Source organism: Procambarus clarkii, unplaced genomic scaffold (genome assembly GCF_040958095.1).
Source record: "Procambarus clarkii isolate CNS0578487 unplaced genomic scaffold, FALCON_Pclarkii_2.0 HiC_scaffold_109, whole genome shotgun sequence".
Lineage (NCBI taxonomy): Eukaryota > Metazoa > Arthropoda > Malacostraca > Decapoda > Cambaridae > Procambarus > Procambarus clarkii.
The window spans coordinates 878520-900020 of record NW_027189142.1 but is presented as its reverse complement, the minus strand read 5'-3'; the positions used below and the strand labels follow the sequence as shown (position 1 = coordinate 900020).

The window sequence follows — 21501 nt, the reverse complement described above, 5'->3', positions numbered from 1 at the left end:
TGATTTCCCCACTTGTTTCACACATACAGGTTCTGGCCGGCCTGATCTCATATTCACCAACAGACACGGCAGCAACTTGCAACACTTCATTTCACCAGGGCCCATTACGGGCTCTGATCATATTCCCTTAATTCTCACAGTCTCCACAAATCCTATTCTCATCCCCAGCACTCCTCAATTCTCATACCATAGGGCAAACTGGGACATGTTCAAACAACACATTGATGACACTGATCTCACTTATGAATACAATGACAAACATCACACTGACATCGACACACAAGCACGCAACATACAAGACACCATCATTCATGCAGCAAACATCTCCATCCCTAAAACAGCACACAAACCACATTTCACTTTCACCCCCTCCATTCGCTCCAAACGCCTCTTAGCTTGCTATCACACTAGATTCTTACAAAACATACATCGTCATGGACAAATACTATGGGACCTAACAGCATTAAAAAACCATATCCTTAACAGCCTAGATGAAGACCACACAAAACATTGGAAACACCTTATAGAACAAGCAGAACAATACAGAAAACTGACACCTCAAGAATTCTGGAAACGAATCAAACGATTACAAGGATCAACTCACACACCGTTTAAATACCTTCTAAATAATAACAACAAAATCACTGATCCTGAAGCAGTTCTCAACATTTTTAAACACCACTGGGAACAAATCTTTCACCCACATCCTCCTGAACCATTTGCACGCCCCAACATTGAAATAGTCGAAGACTGGATACACCAAAATAGACAAGCAACTACACCAGACGACCTCATTCGCCTTGAAAATCTCAATTCAAACACTGAACTACAGACTCCCCTAACTCTAGCTGATGTCAAGACAGCTCTCATGGGCACTCGTCGTAGAGCCCCTGGTGCGTCTGGCATTGGACATATCCTTCTTAGACAACTCCCTGCTTCTATCATTACTGCTATCACTAACCTATTCAACGCCTCCCTTGCCTCTGGGTACTTTCCACTCAACTTTAAGTCTGCCACAGCCGTTCTTATTCCAAAACCTGGGAAACCCCACACTGACCCAAAGAACTATAGACCCATCAGCCTTCTAGAGACACTTGGCAAAGTCTTTGAAAGGCTGATCAACCAGAGACTTAGAACGCACCTTGAACACAATGACTTACTCACTAACAAACAGTTTGGATTTCGGCCTCACCGGTCCACTCACGACGCCTTAAACATCATGACTAACTACCTCAGTATCAATCAGCACCAAAGACTTAAGACTGCACTCATCACTAAGGACGTTGAGAAGGCCTTTGACACTGTTTGGCATGACGGCTTAAAATTCAAACTATGCAACAACTTTAATCTTCCTCTCATCACCACCAAACTTCTTTCGAACTACTTAGACAATAGGACAATGAGAATTAAGTTCCTCCAACAACACTCTGACTACTTCAACTTAAACGCCGGTGTTCCCCAAGGTTCTGTTCTTGCCCCAACACTCTACATCCTATACATAAACGACATTCCTGACCCTGTTCATCACACTTCATTAACCATATGTTATGCTGATGATGTCTCTCACCTTGTCACCAGCAACACCATTGATACACTAACAAACAGAGCACAAACAGAACTTGATGTTGTCACTGAGTGGGAGTACAAATGGCGTATAAAAACCAACTCCAGCAAATCTAAAATCACCTACTTTTTCTGTAAAAGAACTATTCGCCCAATTCCTCTCAAACTCTATTCATACACTCAAAATCCTACTTATATCTCTGTATCTCCCTCCTCCACAGTCCTGGGACTCACATTTGATCGACAACTACTCTTTCACACACACATAACACAGAAACATGCAATAGCTCTTCAAGCCATGAAGAAACTATACAGACTTAGATTTGCAAAACCTGACACAAAAATGCACCTTTACAAAGCACTTATTAGACCTCTCCTAACATACGCTCCACTAGCTCTTTCTCTATCTGCACGCACTAACAAAATAAAACTTCAAAGAATACAGAATAGAGCACTAAGATGGGTACTCAACACCCGATGGCAAGAGTTAAATACCAGTCAAAGTCTCCATGAAAGTACTAACATTCCTGCCCTAAATACCTACTGGAAAACTCTATCAGACAAACAAATCGATAGACTACTCACTCATCATGAACAACACATTGATTTTCTCCTACACACTCTCAGACTACCACGAAACAATCATGACCTCTTCTCTACCATCCATGATCCTCTTCCTAACTCTGTATTTCGTTAAACTTTAGCTCTCAACACCCAGCATCCACTATCATTACATATTCAGCTCTCAACAACCAGCACAAACAATCCGTAAAAAAGTTCAGCCCTGACGCTCTTGAGCCAATCACTGTGATGTTGTGAGTTTGTGATGTCCCGATGTTGTCACTGAAAACACCCGACTGAGTCCCTGCCTCGAAAGCCGCAACCTAACGACACGCAGCTGGGTTTAGCCCTGGCACTTTTTCTCTTACAAATCTTCTTCCTCTCACCCCCCCTTATCTTCTTCTGTCCCCACTTCCAAACTCGCCCCTATGGGCATCTTCTCCTGTATTATTCTGATTCTGATTCCGAAATTTTATTATTATTCACACAACTTCAACACCATGACTGGACGCGGCAAGGGAGGCAAGGGACTCGGAAAGGGTGGCGCCAAGCGTCATCGTAAGGTGCTACGTGACAACATCCAGGGCATCACCAAGCCCGCTATTCGTCGCTTAGCTCGTCGTGGCGGCGTGAAGCGTATTTCGGGTCTCATCTACGAAGAGACCCGTGGCGTCCTGAAGGTGTTCCTCGAGAACGTCATCCGTGATGCTGTAACCTACACGGAACACGCCAAGAGGAAGACCGTCACTGCCATGGACGTGGTGTACGCTCTGAAGCGCCAGGGTCGTACCCTCTACGGATTCGGCGGATAAGAGCTTGGCTAATCCATCGATTCCACCCACCACCACCTCAAAACGGGACCTAATTAGGTCCCTATACTTTTTTACTGAAGGGCTTAATAGACGATAACATAAATTGTTTTGATATCAGCTAGCACATTGGGTCTTATGAAATCTATTTTTTATCCTCGCATGCTTAAAGGGACTCTGATTGGGGAGGGAGGGGTGGGGGGGGGGGGGAAGGTTTGTTCCGTTATATACTAGCAGAGCAGGATCATTGGTGGTGGTGGGGGGGGGGGGGGGGTGAGGGAGAGAGAGAGAGAGAGAGATCTTTCCCAACTCTTCCTTTTTACATGAGTGAGCTACCCGTTTTATTCATTTTATCCTTCTCAGAGCTGTTTTGATAGTATCCAAATGATGGTAAATGAAAAGGGAGGACACGAATATCTACCCAGAATTCAGGACTGGCAATCGATATGCATGTTTGAGTGCGAATCTTTTTCTCTCTCAACTTAGGTATACGTTTATGTCGTACCTAAAAGCGAGAACCACACTATTGGGACAAGTATGCAAGGCCCAATTTTCCTAACAAGCACAGTTAATTTTGTTATTTTCGAACATTTCTTTCCAAATTGGTTTATCCAATTAACAGTATTATATTAAGATCATGAATTGCTGGGTTAGGTTAGGTTAGGTTAGCTTAGCTTAGGTTAGGTTAGGTTAGCTTAGCTTAGCTTGGGTTAGCTTAGGTTAGGTTAGGTTAGCTTAGCTTGGGTTAGCATAGGTTAGGTTAGGTTTGATTACATTTCTATGTTAGATTTAACTCAAATTCAAAACAATTGCAGTCATTCGGCTTGTTAGTCAACTTGCCTCTAATAGGGGCAATTTGTCTAACAAGACTATTTAGTTTTGTGTGCATATATATATATATATATATATATATATATATATATATATATATATATATATATATTATAGCTTCAAGACTCCGAACCAATATAGAAGCATCAAGAGGAAGTGCTTGTGTTATGGGCCAATAGGCCTTCTGCAGTTACTTCCATTCTTATGTTTTTATTCCCATTGGTTCGTGTTTTATCTTGTGTAAATGTCAATCACCTCACCCAAAACTTTGGTACCATATCACCTCACCCATGTATATGTGTATATATATATATATATATATATATATATATATATATATATATATATATATATATATATATATATATATATATATATAATATACAGAGTAAATCTACCCCAAAAGTAATGATTTATTTGTCTACAAAACTAAACTCTTTTTGGAATCATATGAGGCCCCTCCACTGAGGGGGGAGGCCTGGATGTTTATTGTCATGTGTATTCATGCTGCTTGCATGTCGTCGTTTATTTTGCCTTTGTTGTTTTCTTGACAGCTTTCTTTGCCTTGGGTGGTTTGGGAGATTTTGAAGCTCTCTTTATTTTGGGCTTTTTGTTCCCAACAACAAGCTGCTGCTGCTGCTGCTGCTGCTTCTTTTTCAAGGCTGTAGGTGGTTTGTTGCTTGTGGCGGCTTTCTTGGGAGTTACCACGGCCTTCTTTGCTGCTGTAGATGGTTTCTTGGTTGTGGTGGCTTTCTTGGGAGTTAGAACGGCCCTCTTCTCTGCTACGGCCAGCTTGAATGATCCACTAGCTCCACTTCCCTTGGTCTGAACAAGAATGCCGTCAGCCACTGCTTTCTTGAGAAATCTTCGGATGTAAATGGCGATCTTGGCAGCCTCGACTTTGTTGTTGGCAACAACGTACTTCTTGATTGCTTGTAGAGACGAGCCCTTACGGTCTTTGAGTGCTGCGACCGCGGCTAGAACCATTTGACTAGTTTTCGGGTGAGCAACCTGGACGCGAGGTTTCCTGGTGGTGGCCACCACAGCAGCAGCAGCCGCAGCCTTCTTGGTAGGCTTTGCTTCTACCATGATGATGATGAGATAACCAAGGTGATGAGAGACGCTCAGACAGTCACGGGGGAATGATGCTGCCGCCGCTTGAGCCGAACCTATTTATGTGCCGGCACGGTACAGAAGCTGCAACCTGGCAACTCGTCCACCAATCACGACGGTTGGTTTTACGGCTCCGAAACCTGGATCCCATATCTTCTCTAAAATAGAAGCATTTGTTCATGTTCTTTGTAAAAGTATCATAAAGCAGGACAGATGAGACAAATATCATAAAAACTGAAGAGCAGATGAGCACACACATGTATGTATTACAAAAGAAAATCCACAAATTCATTAGAAATTGGCAGGGTAGGCTGAGGAAGTAGGTAGATGTAAAATGTCTGTAAATGGCGAAAGAACATAAACCCAAGACTGAATAAACGATGTTAAATATCCATGCCAAGGAGACAAAAATATGTTAGGATACAATTACCATTAAGACACCACAAGAAGGTCCGTATCCTGCCGTGATGACTAAAAAGAGTTGGTTATTAGCCACAATGTGTAGGCAGTCTCATGCCAACGGCCATACCACGTTGAGAACACCGCTTCTCGTCCGATCAGCGAAGTTAAGCAACGTTGGGTTTGGTTAGTACTTGGATGGGTGACCGCCTGGGAACACCAAATGCTGTTGGCAATAATGTTTTTTGTTTTGTTTTGTTTTGTTTCGTTTGTTTTTGTTTGAATGGCTGGCTGGCTGGCTGGCTGGCTCCACGGGAAATTCACGGAGTTGTGTGGAATAAGGCCTGGTAAAATGAATTAATATGTATGTCATGTTTAAAACAAACTCGCTTAATATAGTGTGTGAGGCTTTATACAAAAACAAACAACCAAAACAAAACAAAATATATATATATATATATATATATATATATATATATATATATATATATATTATATATATATATATATATATATATATATAGCTTAATCCGGGTTTGAACTCGCAACTCCAAGAATACGCATCACTTATATACACTTTACCACTGGACCACTGCAGGACACTTGATGCTGAGGTATCAATTTAATGACGTAAATGCCATTTCCACAAATAAATGATAATTTAAAAGTATTTGTATGTACAAATCTTTTCTGTTTAAAAGGCTACAATATCAGTTACTGATATAATTTGTGTTAATGTTTCTATACCCACAGGAAGGCATGTTTTTGCTTATATGTAAGGGGGTACGGAGAAGGAATCCACAGACCATCATTCCCCTTCCCCCCCCCCCCTCCCACCTACTACCACCACTACCACCACCACCACCACCACCACCACCACTACTCACCACCAATCACCACCACCACCAATCACCACCAATCACCACCACCACACCTAACCGAAAACCCCCTAACACATCAACCCTCCCCCCAATCAACAGGCGAAATAATAACCCTCAAATGCCTGCCTGCCTGCCAGCCAGCCAATACTAACGGTCTTCTCAGAAAGAAAATCTCTTTGTATCTGTATTACTTGATGAAATGTATGATTCTAATAATGAAAATAAATTGTTATGTCGGTTGTATGAGCATAATGACCAATATGCACATGATATGAATGAATTAAATAGTGTAGTTTTAAGTAATTAGGTTGTAGACACATTAAGCGGATATGATATTTGACGCGTCCAGAACTGGTGATTTTTGGTTTAGTTTTAAATGCACCACCACCACCACCATTGCTTCCCCAGAGCCTAATTAAGGACCGGTAAAAGGAGTCAATATGTATGTCATCTATAAAACCAAAGAATGAATAAAAACACACACACACACACCTACATAATAGTACTAGGAAGATTGTATGGCATAAAAAAAAAAAAAAGTACTCCCATTGGGTCGTTTGAACTCGCGACTTCCAAAACACCAGCCACACACCTTACCACCCAGCCACCATAGAGTTGGTATAATTGTGCAACTTTAGTTATAAAACTAAAGTTCTTATTGTCTCAAATCTTATTGTCTGTTCTATGAAAAGGCATGATGTAAATTATGTATTTTTTGAATGATTGAATTGTAGGCACATTAAGCGGATTCGATATTTGATATATCCAGAAAAGGTGATTTCTGTTCAGTTTTAAAATGCATCACCGTTAACGCTAAAGGACTGGTAAAACGACTCGATGTTTGTCATTTTTAAAATAAACACTAAAACTAGGCCCTTAACATATATAATGTTTGAATATAAATTGAATGCATATAAATACAAAGTGGGAGTGGCTGGCTGGCTGGCTGGCTGCCCGCCCGCCCGCCCGCCCGCCCGCCTGCTTGCCTTGCCTTGCCTTGCCTTGCCTTGCCTGTCCTGTCCTGTTATTGCCTTGCCTTGCCTTGCCTTGCCTTGCCCTGCCCTGCCTTGGCTGCAGCTGGCTGGCTGGCCGTAAATCAACTCTTAACAACACCACACCACACCACACCATCACTCATCACCCATCACCCACCACCCATCACCCACCACCGGCCCCAGTCTCCCAGCCTCTCTTATATACCCGAGCAGGCCCTTTAAATTATTTGAATTGTTGCACTTCGGCCAATGGCACGATCGCTGCTGCTCAAACATATTCTGGTTCACAAGTATTATAATATATTATATTATATATATATATATATATATATATATATATATATATATATATATATATATATATATATATATATATATATATATATATATATATATATTCATGAAACACATTAAAACCTTGATCATTTATTCATTCATTACGTCTAGTGAAGAATTGCTTTTGTTCATTTGTATGATTAAAAATTGATAGAATATGAATTCCTCGCTTAAAGTAAAATATAAAATATATATTGGATTTATATGATTGGTTAATATTCCAAGTGATGCTGAATATCCCCTATAATTTTGTTTTGTTTGTTTGTTATGTACACATTTCACATGAAATCAATATAAATGTTATTATTAATGTTTGAAAGTTGATTGTCTACTTGAATCTCTCTATTAAAGTGTGTGTGGCTCCGGATGGAGCCTGGTTATGGTATTTGTCGTGGTGGGTGGCAGAAGTGCTTACTTCTTCTCTGTCTTCTTTGGCAAAAGAACTGCCTGAATGTTTGGAAGAACACCTCCCTGTGCAATGGTTACGCCAGACAGAAGTTTGTTGAGTTCTTCGTCGTTGCGGATGGCCAACTGCAAGTGACGTGGGATGATACGGGTCTTCTTGTTGTCACGTGCGGCGTTACCGGCGAGCTCCAGAACTTCGGCAGCGAGGTATTCCATGACGGCTGCCAGGTAGACAGGAGCGCCAGCACCGACGCGTTCGGCGTAGTTGCCTTTACGCAGCAGACGGTGAATTCTGCCCACGGGGAACTGAAGTCCGGCCCTGCTGGAGCGAGACTTTGACTTGCCCTTCACTTTGCCTCCCTTGCCGCGTCCTGACATTGCTGCTGCTGTTGTGGGTTTGTGGTGTTTTATGCCGGCCCGCAGATCGAGCTTCGTGTTATATACCCCGCTCAGGATCAAGGGAGTCCGCCACTGACCAATCAGCGCGCTCCGCCACGCGACCCGCTCTGAGCTGAGTCGCGAGCGGGATATAAAAGGAAAGCTCGACTCGCGCAAAAGTTCATTATTGTATCGCAACGCCAGCCAGCACGAGCATCATCATGCCACCCAAGGCATCTGGAAAGGCTGCCAAGAAGGCCGGAAAGGCCCAGAAGGCCATTGCCAAGGGCGATAAGAAAAAGAAGCGCAGGAGGAAGGAGAGCTACAGCATCTACATCTACAAAGTGCTGAAGCAGGTCCACCCCGACACTGGTATCTCTTCCAAAGCCATGTCGATCATGAACTCGTTCGTGAACGACATCTTCGAGCGCATCGCCGCCGAGGCTTCTCGCCTGGCCCACTACAACAAGCGTTCCACCATTACCAGTCGGGAGATCCAGACGGCTGTAAGGCTCCTGTTGCCCGGAGAACTGGCCAAGCACGCCGTCTCTGAGGGCACTAAGGCCGTCACCAAGTACACCTCCTCCAAGTAAACGGCTTACTTACTGCCCTGTGGTGGTGGCTTGGCCTCAAACCAACAAACTCGGCTCCATTGGAGCCACACTTTAATTTCTAAAGAGATTGTGAGTGTTAGACACCAATACTATTATAACAAAAACCTCTGTCACTGAAAGCAAATAGCTATAAAATGAGAATATTTATGAAACTGTCTGTGTGTGTTTCTCTCTCTCAGTCTCTGTCTGTCTGTCTGTCTGTCTGTCTGTCTGTCTGTCTGTCTGTCTGTCTGTCTGTCTGTCTGTCTGTCTCTGTCTCTGTCTCTGCATGTCTCTCTCTCTCTCTCTCTCTCTCTCTCTCTCTCTCTCTCTCTCTCTCTCTCTCTCTCTCTCTCTCTCTCTCTCTCTCTCTCTCTCTCTCAACACACATATAAACACTCGGTATCTTTTTTCTAGAGATTAGAGATTCATTGTTATGTTCCACATTAGGATTACTATGCAGGCCACCCTCTTAAGGTTTGAAAATGTCAAGAAAACGGTTAATTTAAAATGTCATCTCCTAACTTAACAGATTAAGCCAGAGGACCAAAAACAGAATAAAACAGGACAGGACAGTATGTCACTTATACAAGCTGCTTTTATTTCTAGTACAGTATGACAATTTTTTTTTTTTTTTTTTGGAGGGGGGGGGGGGGGAAGGATCCTTGGCAGTGCATAAGAATGAAAAGCGACGGCATTTTGTTTGTAAGAGGACAGGTTGTACTACAAATGACTTGATTTATTGATATCACGTGTACAGTGTATGTATGACACCTAAATTATTGTATTTATTTATTTATTATATGTATAGATGAAGGTTAATTCATATGACTGATGCTAGGAATGTCTGAAATCTCCTTAGAAGGATATTTTGGCCCTGAGAAGGGCCGAGTTTGGTGTATACTAGGGTGGTCGTTTTAGCTTATGCACGCTCTCCACGGATACGGCGAGCAAGCTGAATGTCCTTTGGCATGATGGTGACACGCTTGGCGTGGATGGCACAGAGGTTAGTGTCCTCGAAGAGACCGACCAGGTAAGCCTCGGATGCCTCCTGTAAAGCCATGACGGCAGACGACTGGAAGCGAAGATCGGTCTTGAAGTCCTGGGCAATCTCGCGCACCAGACGCTGGAAGGGAAGTTTCCTGATGAGCAACTCTGTGCTCTTCTGGTAACGACGGATCTCACGCAGGGCGACCGTTCCGGGCCTGTAACGGTGAGGCTTCTTCACGCCCCCTGTGGCAGGAGCAGACTTGCGTGCTGCCTTGGTGGCCAGCTGCTTACGAGGAGCCTTGCCTCCCGTGGACTTGCGAGCAGTCTGCTTGGTGCGAGCCATGGTGAACAACTGTGGTTTGTGATGGCCGGCGCCGAAAAATTTTTGCTTATATACGCCGTCTCGAGGCGCTTGCTCGAGCGCCATTGGCTGCTCGACTCGCCTACGTCACCCCGTTGCCCCTCCCCTCCTTCCTCTGGCTGCAGCCAACAGGCAGCTCACCTCAAACACTATTATCGCTGATTTTGCTCTATTTTTTGGATTTGTGCAAAAGTCATTTCACAGAGACGTGAAACAGACGAGTAGGCAACTGCAGTTTTGAAAGCGTTGTGAGAAAGCCGTGTTTCTGCTCGAGTACAAGCATAAAGTAAGGACAGGCAGGAGTTAGGAGTTGCCATGCTACAAGTACGTCCGCTTGACGGGATATAGTCTGGGGAAATCGTGCCGAAATTTTCAGCACCTACTACTATCAATCTCTCTCAAGACATCTCTCACAGGAATGCTATTACTGTAATGGAGATATACCCAGTGCCCAATACAAACACCTCAAGATCCAATGTTCCTCCCCTACAGAAGCTCAAAAACTCTTGCACCATGGAATTAAAATCCTCCACACCAGCACTCCTCCCTATCTCATTAGTCCAGTTGACTATCTTCCTTTGCTGCAATGCTTTAAATGCTACAAATACAGTCATGAAACCCGGAAATGTAAAAGCCCACAAATTTGTTCAAAATGTTCTGTAGAAGGCCATTTTTACACTCAGTGCTCTGCCAACACTTTAAAATGCATCAATTGCCAAGGAGGTCATTCAGCAGTTGACAAATCTTGCCCTTTGAGAAAGCAAACCCTAAAATCTCTTCGCAATAACCAACCTCGCACTCAAGCACACCCTCATTCCTCTTCTTCAACCTCCCATAACCTATCTCATCACCAAACAGCATCAGCCACCTCAATGTCCTATGCCAGTGTCCTTAATGCTTCACCTCACCAGCAACATCATCATAATACTGCACAACAAACTCAGTCCTCTCCACCTCTCTTCCCTCACCCACCACCTCCACCTTATTCTCCTCTTCAGAACCTTGCATATGAACGAGTCACTGCCTGTGTACAAGCTGCTTACTTGAAGGCCAAGGACGATGGCCGTGACTTTGCTGACTATCTTCCAATCTTTCTCACTCATAACGGCCTTCCTAGTATCTCTGTTCCTCCTACTCAACTATTGCGCTCTGCTCCATTCTCGCCTACAGTCCTCACTCCACAAAACACCATGACTTCAGCTGAAGAAAATACTACAGTTCCCCCACAATCTCCTACCAACCCACTCCTGACTGCTACAGAAAACGGTGCCACTGACCAAACAGCACATCCTGGACTATCCCAAACTGAAGCATCCATGTCAAAGGCACTTTCAACCTCTTCTCCCAACATTGTCCTCTCCACTTCCAATCTGACTACTAACACTACAACCTCTGATACCTCTCACCCGGTCCCTGTCAACAAGCCTTCTGTCTCCCTCCATCCCCCAACAACTTCAGTCATTTCTTCTGTAACTCATCTTGTCTCGTCCCGAGCCCGTTCAGCAACCCGTTGTCTTACTCCCACCTCCCGCTGTAAATATCCTACAATTCCTACCACCATCCTCCAAGATGCACCCTCCTCAATAACTGCCCAACTCATTGAATCACGCAACCCTCATGCTCTTGTACATGCACAAAACCCCACCAGCACCCCATCAAAACCTAAAAATTCATAAAGATCATACAGTTTAATGTGCGGGCATATTTCAACATTAGACACATGGTGTCAGATTTTATTGAGATCGAGAGACCTGATGTGCTATTATTAAATAGCACATACATCACGAACTCATATAAAATCAAACATTATGGCTACACCTCTTACCAGTCACCAGATGAAGCACATGAAGGAGTTGCAATACTCATCCGTTCTTCATACAAACACGAACTCTTACACACTCATTGGCTTCACAAACATTTCCTAGCCATTAAAGTTCATACACAAATGGGGTCTCTCATCATCTGCACAACCTACACCCGTCCTAACACCGACATTCCCATGCAAGATTTCATAACTCTCTTCAACAACTCTCACTTGCCTGTTTTTCTGCTTGCAGACCTCAATGCACAACACCCTACATTCCACCACAATACCACAAATCAGCATGGCAGACAGCTTCACCAAATATACACCCAAAAACATCTATTCTTTCTTGGCCCTGATTTCCCCACTTGTTTCACACATACAGGTTCTGGCCGGCCTGATCTCATATTCACCAACAGACACGGCAGCAACTTGCAACACTTCATTTCACCAGGGCCCATTACGGGCTCTGATCATATTCCCTTAATTCTCACAGTCTCCACAAATCCTATTCTCATCCCCAGCACTCCTCAATTCTCATACCATAGGGCAAACTGGGACATGTTCAAACAACACATTGATGACACTGATCTCACTTATGAATACAATGACAAACATCACACTGACATCGACACACAAGCACGCAACATACAAGACACCATCATTCATGCAGCAAACATCTCCATCCCTAAAACAGCACACAAACCACATTTCACTTTCACCCCCTCCATTCGCTCCAAACGCCTCTTAGCTTGCTATCACACTAGATTCTTACAAAACATACATCGTCATGGACAAATACTATGGGACCTAACAGCATTAAAAAACCATATCCTTAACAGCCTAGATGAAGACCACACAAAACATTGGAAACACCTTATAGAACAAGCAGAACAATACAGAAAACTGACACCTCAAGAATTCTGGAAACGAATCAAACGATTACAAGGATCAACTCACACACCGTTTAAATACCTTCTAAATAATAACAACAAAATCACTGATCCTGAAGCAGTTCTCAACATTTTTAAACACCACTGGGAACAAATCTTTCACCCACATCCTCCTGAACCATTTGCACGCCCCAACATTGAAATAGTCGAAGACTGGATACACCAAAATAGACAAGCAACTACACCAGACGACCTCATTCGCCTTGAAAATCTCAATTCAAACACTGAACTACAGACTCCCCTAACTCTAGCTGATGTCAAGACAGCTCTCATGGGCACTCGTCGTAGAGCCCCTGGTGCGTCTGGCATTGGACATATCCTTCTTAGACAACTCCCTGCTTCTATCATTACTGCTATCACTAACCTATTCAACGCCTCCCTTGCCTCTGGGTACTTTCCACTCAACTTTAAGTCTGCCACAGCCGTTCTTATTCCAAAACCTGGGAAACCCCACACTGACCCAAAGAACTATAGACCCATCAGCCTTCTAGAGACACTTGGCAAAGTCTTTGAAAGGCTGATCAACCAGAGACTTAGAACGCACCTTGAACACAATGACTTACTCACTAACAAACAGTTTGGATTTCGGCCTCACCGGTCCACTCACGACGCCTTAAACATCATGACTAACTACCTCAGTATCAATCAGCACCAAAGACTTAAGACTGCACTCATCACTAAGGACGTTGAGAAGGCCTTTGACACTGTTTGGCATGACGGCTTAAAATTCAAACTATGCAACAACTTTAATCTTCCTCTCATCACCACCAAACTTCTTTCGAACTACTTAGACAATAGGACAATGAGAATTAAGTTCCTCCAACAACACTCTGACTACTTCAACTTAAACGCCGGTGTTCCCCAAGGTTCTGTTCTTGCCCCAACACTCTACATCCTATACATAAACGACATTCCTGACCCTGTTCATCACACTTCATTAACCATATGTTATGCTGATGATGTCTCTCACCTTGTCACCAGCAACACCATTGATACACTAACAAACAGAGCACAAACAGAACTTGATGTTGTCACTGAGTGGGAGTACAAATGGCGTATAAAAACCAACTCCAGCAAATCTAAAATCACCTACTTTTTCTGTAAAAGAACTATTCGCCCAATTCCTCTCAAACTCTATTCATACACTCAAAATCCTACTTATATCTCTGTATCTCCCTCCTCCACAGTCCTGGGACTCACATTTGATCGACAACTACTCTTTCACACACACATAACACAGAAACATGCAATAGCTCTTCAAGCCATGAAGAAACTATACAGACTTAGATTTGCAAAACCTGACACAAAAATGCACCTTTACAAAGCACTTATTAGACCTCTCCTAACATACGCTCCACTAGCTCTTTCTCTATCTGCACGCACTAACAAAATAAAACTTCAAAGAATACAGAATAGAGCACTAAGATGGGTACTCAACACCCGATGGCAAGAGTTAAATACCAGTCAAAGTCTCCATGAAAGTACTAACATTCCTGCCCTAAATACCTACTGGAAAACTCTATCAGACAAACAAATCGATAGACTACTCACTCATCATGAACAACACATTGATTTTCTCCTACACACTCTCAGACTACCACGAAACAATCATGACCTCTTCTCTACCATCCATGATCCTCTTCCTAACTCTGTATTTCGTTAAACTTTAGCTCTCAACACCCAGCATCCACTATCATTACATATTCAGCTCTCAACAACCAGCACAAACAATCCGTAAAAAAGTTCAGCCCTGACGCTCTTGAGCCAATCACTGTGATGTTGTGAGTTTGTGATGTCCCGATGTTGTCACTGAAAACACCCGACTGAGTCCCTGCCTCGAAAGCCGCAACCTAACGACACGCAGCTGGGTTTAGCCCTGGCACTTTTTCTCTTACAAATCTTCTTCCTCTCACCCCCCCTTATCTTCTTCTGTCCCCACTTCCAAACTCGCCCCTATGGGCATCTTCTCCTGTATTATTCTGATTCTGATTCCGAAATTTTATTATTATTCACACAACTTCAACACCATGACTGGACGCGGCAAGGGAGGCAAGGGACTCGGAAAGGGTGGCGCCAAGCGTCATCGTAAGGTGCTACGTGACAACATCCAGGGCATCACCAAGCCCGCTATTCGTCGCTTAGCTCGTCGTGGCGGCGTGAAGCGTATTTCGGGTCTCATCTACGAAGAGACCCGTGGCGTCCTGAAGGTGTTCCTCGAGAACGTCATCCGTGATGCTGTAACCTACACGGAACACGCCAAGAGGAAGACCGTCACTGCCATGGACGTGGTGTACGCTCTGAAGCGCCAGGGTCGTACCCTCTACGGATTCGGCGGATAAGAGCTTGGCTAATCCATCGATTCCACCCACCACCACCTCAAAACGGGACCTAATTAGGTCCCTATACTTTTTTACTGAAGGGCTTAATAGACGATAACATAAATTGTTTTGATATCAGCTAGCACATTGGGTCTTATGAAATCTATTTTTTATCCTCGCATGCTTAAAGGGACTCTGATTGGGGAGGGAGGGGTGGGGGGGGGGGGAAGGTTTGTTCCGTTATATACTAGCAGAGCAGGATCATTGGTGGTGGTGGGGGGGGGGGGGGGGGTGAGGGAGAGAGAGAGAGAGAGAGATCTTTCCCAACTCTTCCTTTTTACATGAGTGAGCTACCCGTTTTATTCATTTTATCCTTCTCAGAGCTGTTTTGATAGTATCCAAATGATGGTAAATGAAAAGGGAGGACACGAATATCTACCCAGAATTCAGGACTGGCAATCGATATGCATGTTTGAGTGCGAATCTTTTTCTCTCTCAACTTAGGTATACGTTTATGTCGTACCTAAAAGCGAGAACCACACTATTGGGACAAGTATGCAAGGCCCAATTTTCCTAACAAGCACAGTTAATTTTGTTATTTTCGAACATTTCTTTCCAAATTGGTTTATCCAATTAACAGTATTATATTAAGATCATGAATTGCTGGGTTAGGTTAGGTTAGGTTAGCTTAGCTTAGGTTAGGTTAGGTTAGCTTAGCTTAGCTTGGGTTAGCTTAGGTTAGGTTAGGTTAGCTTAGCTTGGGTTAGCATAGGTTAGGTTAGGTTTGATTACATTTCTATGTTAGATTTAACTCAAATTCAAAACAATTGCAGTCATTCGGCTTGTTAGTCAACTTGCCTCTAATAGGGGCAATTTGTCTAACAAGACTATTTAGTTTTGTGTGCATATATATATATATATATATATATATATATATATATATATATATATATATATATTATAGCTTCAAGACTCCGAACCAATATAGAAGCATCAAGAGGAAGTGCTTGTGTTATGGGCCAATAGGCCTTCTGCAGTTACTTCCATTCTTATGTTTTTATTCCCATTGGTTCGTGTTTTATCTTGTGTAAATGTCAATCACCTCACCCAAAACTTTGGTACCATATCACCTCACCCATGTATATGTGTATATATATATATATATATATATATATATATATATATATATATATATATATATATATATATATATATATATAATATACAGAGTAAATCTACCCCAAAAGTAATGATTTATTTGTCTACAAAACTAAACTCTTTTTGGAATCATATGAGGCCCCTCCACTGAGGGGGGAGGCCTGGATGTTTATTGTCATGTGTATTCATGCTGCTTGCATGTCGTCGTTTATTTTGCCTTTGTTGTTTTCTTGACAGCTTTCTTTGCCTTGGGTGGTTTGGGAGATTTTGAAGCTCTCTTTATTTTGGGCTTTTTGTTCCCAACAACAAGCTGCTGCTGCTGCTGCTGCTGCTTCTTTTTCAAGGCTGTAGGTGGTTTGTTGCTTGTGGCGGCTTTCTTGGGAGTTACCACGGCCTTCTTTGCTGCTGTAGATGGTTTCTTGGTTGTGGTGGCTTTCTTGGGAGTTAGAACGGCCCTCTTCTCTGCTACGGCCAGCTTGAATGATCCACTAGCTCCACTTCCCTTGGTCTGAACAAGAATGCCGTCAGCCACTGCTTTCTTGAGAAATCTTCGGATGTAAATGGCGATCTTGGCAGCCTCGACTTTGTTGTTGGCAACAACGTACTTCTTGATTGCTTGTAGAGACGAGCCCTTACGGTCTTTGAGTGCTGCGACCGCGGCTAGAACCATTTGACTAGTTTTCGGGTGAGCAACCTGGACGCGAGGTTTCCTGGTGGTGGCCACCACAGCAGCAGCAGCCGCAGCCTTCTTGGTAGGCTTTGCTTCTACCATGATGATGATGAGATAACCAAGGTGATGAGAGACGCTCAGACAGTCACGGGGGAATGATGCTGCCGCCGCTTGAGCCGAACCTATTTATGTGCCGGCACGGTACAGAAGCTGCAACCTGGCAACTCGTCCACCAATCACGACGGTTGGTTTTACGGCTCCGAAACCTGGATCCCATATCTTCTCTAAAATAGAAGCATTTGTTCATGTTCTTTGTAAAAGTATCATAAAGCAGGACAGATGAGACAAATATCATAAAAACTGAAGAGCAGATGAGCACACACATGTATGTATTACAAAAGAAAATCCACAAATTCATTAGAAATTGGCAGGGTAGGCTGAGGAAGTAGGTAGATGTAAAATGTCTGTAAATGGCGAAAGAACATAAACCCAAGACTGAATAAACGATGTTAAATATCCATGCCAAGGAGACAAAAATATGTTAGGATACAATTACCATTAAGACACCACAAGAAGGTCCGTATCCTGCCGTGATGACTAAAAAGAGTTGGTTATTAGCCACAATGTGTAGGCAGTCTCATGCCAACGGCCATACCACGTTGAGAACACCGCTTCTCGTCCGATCAGCGAAGTTAAGCAACGTTGGGTTTGGTTAGTACTTGGATGGGTGACCGCCTGGGAACACCAAATGCTGTTGGCAATAATGTTTTTTGTTTTGTTTTGTTTTGTTTCGTTTGTTTTTGTTTGAATGGCTGGCTGGCTGGCTGGCTGGCTCCACGGGAAATTCACGGAGTTGTGTGGAATAAGGCCTGGTAAAATGAATTAATATGTATGTCATGTTTAAAACAAACTCGCTTAATATAGTGTGTGAGGCTTTATACAAAAACAAACAACCAAAACAAAACAAAATATATATATATATATATATATATATATATATATATATATATATATATATATATATTATATATATATATATATATATATATATATAGCTTAATCCGGGTTTGAACTCGCAACTCCAAGAATACGCATCACTTATATACACTTTACCACTGGACCACTGCAGGACACTTGATGCTGAGGTATCAATTTAATGACGTAAATGCCATTTCCACAAATAAATGATAATTTAAAAGTATTTGTATGTACAAATCTTTTCTGTTTAAAAGGCTACAATATCAGTTACTGATATAATTTGTGTTAATGTTTCTATACCCACAGGAAGGCATGTTTTTGCTTATATGTAAGGGGGTACGGAGAAGGAATCCACAGACCATCATTCCCCTTCCCCCCCCCCCCCTCCCACCTACTACCACCACTACCACCACCACCACCACCACCACCACCACTACTCACCACCAATCACCACCACCACCAATCACCACCAATCACCACCACCACACCTAACCGAAAACCCCCTAACACATCAACCCTCCCCCCAATCAACAGGCGAAATAATAACCCTCAAATGCCTGCCTGCCTGCCAGCCAGCCAATACTAACGGTCTTCTCAGAAAGAAAATCTCTTTGTATCTGTATTACTTGATGAAATGTATGATTCTAATAATGAAAATAAATTGTTATGTCGGTTGTATGAGCATAATGACCAATATGCACATGATATGAATGAATTAAATAGTGTAGTTTTAAGTAATTAGGTTGTAGACACATTAAGCGGATATGATATTTGACGCGTCCAGAACTGGTGATTTTTGGTTTAGTTTTAAATGCACCACCACCACCACCATTGCTTCCCCAGAGCCTAATTAAGGACCGGTAAAAGGAGTCAATATGTATGTCATCTATAAAACCAAAGAATGAATAAAAACACACACACACACACCTACATAATAGTACTAGGAAGATTGTATGGCATAAAAAAAAAAAAAAGTACTCCCATTGGGTCGTTTGAACTCGCGACTTCCAAAACACCAGCCACACACCTTACCACCCAGCCACCATAGAGTTGGTATAATTGTGCAACTTTAGTTATAAAACTAAAGTTCTTATTGTCTCAAATCTTATTGTCTGTTCTATGAAAAGGCATGATGTAAATTATGTATTTTTTGAATGATTGAATTGTAGGCACATTAAGCGGATTCGATATTTGATATATCCAGAAAAGGTGATTTCTGTTCAGTTTTAAAATGCATCACCGTTAACGCTAAAGGACTGGTAAAACGACTCGATGTTTGTCATTTTTAAAATAAACACTAAAACTAGGCCCTTAACATATATAATGTTTGAATATAAATTGAATGCATATAAATACAAAGTGGGAGTGGCTGGCTGGCTGGCTGGCTGCCCGCCCGCCCGCCCGCCCGCCCGCCTGCTTGCCTTGCCTTGCCTTGCCTTGCCTTGCCTGTCCTGTCCTGTTATTGCCTTGCCTTGCCTTGCCTTGCCTTGCCCTGCCCTGCCTTGGCTGCAGCTGGCTGGCTGGCCGTAAATCAACTCTTAACAACACCACACCACACCACACCATCACTCATCACCCATCACCCACCACCCATCACCCACCACCGGCCCCAGTCTCCCAGCCTCTCTTATATACCCGAGCAGGCCCTTTAAATTATTTGAATTGTTGCACTTCGGCCAATGGCACGATCGCTGCTGCTCAAACATATTCTGGTTCACAAGTATTATAATATATTATATTATATATATATATATATATATATATATATATATATATATATATATATATATATTCATGAAACACATTAAAACCTTGATCATTTATTCATTCATTACGTCTAGTGAAGAATTGCTTTTGTTCATTTGTATGATTAAAAATTGATAGAATATGAATTCCTCGCTTAAAGTAAAATATAAAATATATATTGGATTTATATGATTGGTTAATATTCCAAGTGATGCTGAATATCCCCTATAATTTTGTTTTGTTTGTTTGTTATGTACACATTTCACATGAAATCAATATAAATGTTATTATTAATGTTTGAAAGTTGATTGTCTACTTGAATCTCTCTATTAAAGTGTGTGTGGCTCCGGATGGAGCCTGGTTATGGTATTTGTCGTGGTGGGTGGCAGAAGTGCTTACTTCTTCTCTGTCTTCTTTGGCAAAAGAACTGCCTGAATGTTTGGAAGAACACCTCCCTGTGCAATGGTTACGCCAGACAGAAGTTTGTTGAGTTCTTCGTCGTTGCGGATGGCCAACTGCAAGTGACGTGGGATGATACGGGTCTTCTTGTTGTCACGTGCGGCGTTACCGGCGAGCTCCAGAACTTCGGCAGCGAGGTATTCCATGACGGCTGCCAGGTAGACAGGAGCGCCAGCACCGACGCGTTCGGCGTAGTTGCCTTTACGCAGCAGACGGTGAATTCTGCCCACGGGGAACTGAAGTCCGGCCCTGCTGGAGCGAGACTTTGACTTGCCCTTCACTTTGCCTCCCTTGCCGCGTCCTGACATTGCTGCTGCTGTTGTGGGTTTGTGGTGTTTTATGCCGGCCCGCAGATCGAGCTTCGTGTTATATACCCCGCTCAGGATCAAGGGAGTCCGCCACTGACCAATCAGCGCGCTCCGCCACGCGACCCGCTCTGAGCTGAGTCGCGAGCGGGATATAAAAGGAAAGCTCGACTCGCGCAAAAGTTCATTATTGTATCGCAACGCCAGCCAGCACGAGCATCATCATGCCACCCAAGGCATCTGGAAAGGCTGCCAAGAAGGCCGGAAAGGCCCAGAAGGCCATTGCCAAGGGCGATAAGAAAAAGAAGCGCAGGAGGAAGGAGAGCTACAGCATCTACATCTACAAAGTGCTGAAGCAGGTCCACCCCGACACTGGTATCTCTTCCAAAGCCATGTCGATCATGAACTCGTTCGTGAACGACATCTTCGAGCGCATCGCCGCCGAGGCTTCTCGCCTGGCCCACTACAACAAGCGTTCCACCATTACCAGTCGGGAGATCCAGACGGCTGTAAGGCTCCTGTTGCCCGGAGAACTGGCCAAGCACGCCGTCTCTGAGGGCACTAAGGCCGTCACCAAGTACACCTCCTCCAAGTAAACGGCTTACTTACTGCCCTGTGGTGGTGGCTTGGCCTCAAACCAACAAACTCGGCTCCATTGGAGCCACACTTTAATTTCTAAAGAGATTGTGAGTGTTAGACACCAATACTATTATAACAAAAACCTCTGTCACTGAAAGCAAATAGCTATAAAATGAGAATATTTATGAAACTGTCTGTGTGTGTTTCTCTCTCTCAGTCTCTGTCTGTCTGTCTGTCTGTCTGTCTGTCTGTCTGTCTGTCTGTCTGTCTGTCTGTCTGTCTGTCTGTCTCTGTCTCTGTCTCTGCATGTCTCTCT

General features: G+C 43.2%; 2 non-coding genes across 2 annotated transcripts; both read left to right on the top strand.

Annotated features, from left to right (window-relative positions):
* The first annotated feature begins 5392 nt into the window (after positions 1-5392).
* LOC138360358 (5S ribosomal RNA) lies at positions 5393-5511 on the top strand. The gene has a single exon (XR_011226307.1). It is a non-coding gene; the product is annotated as a 5S ribosomal RNA (ribosomal RNA).
* A 12248-nt stretch (positions 5512-17759) lies between these two features.
* LOC138360357 (5S ribosomal RNA) lies at positions 17760-17878 on the top strand. The gene has a single exon (XR_011226306.1). It is a non-coding gene; the product is annotated as a 5S ribosomal RNA (ribosomal RNA).
* Positions 17879-21501: the final 3623 nt, after the last annotated feature.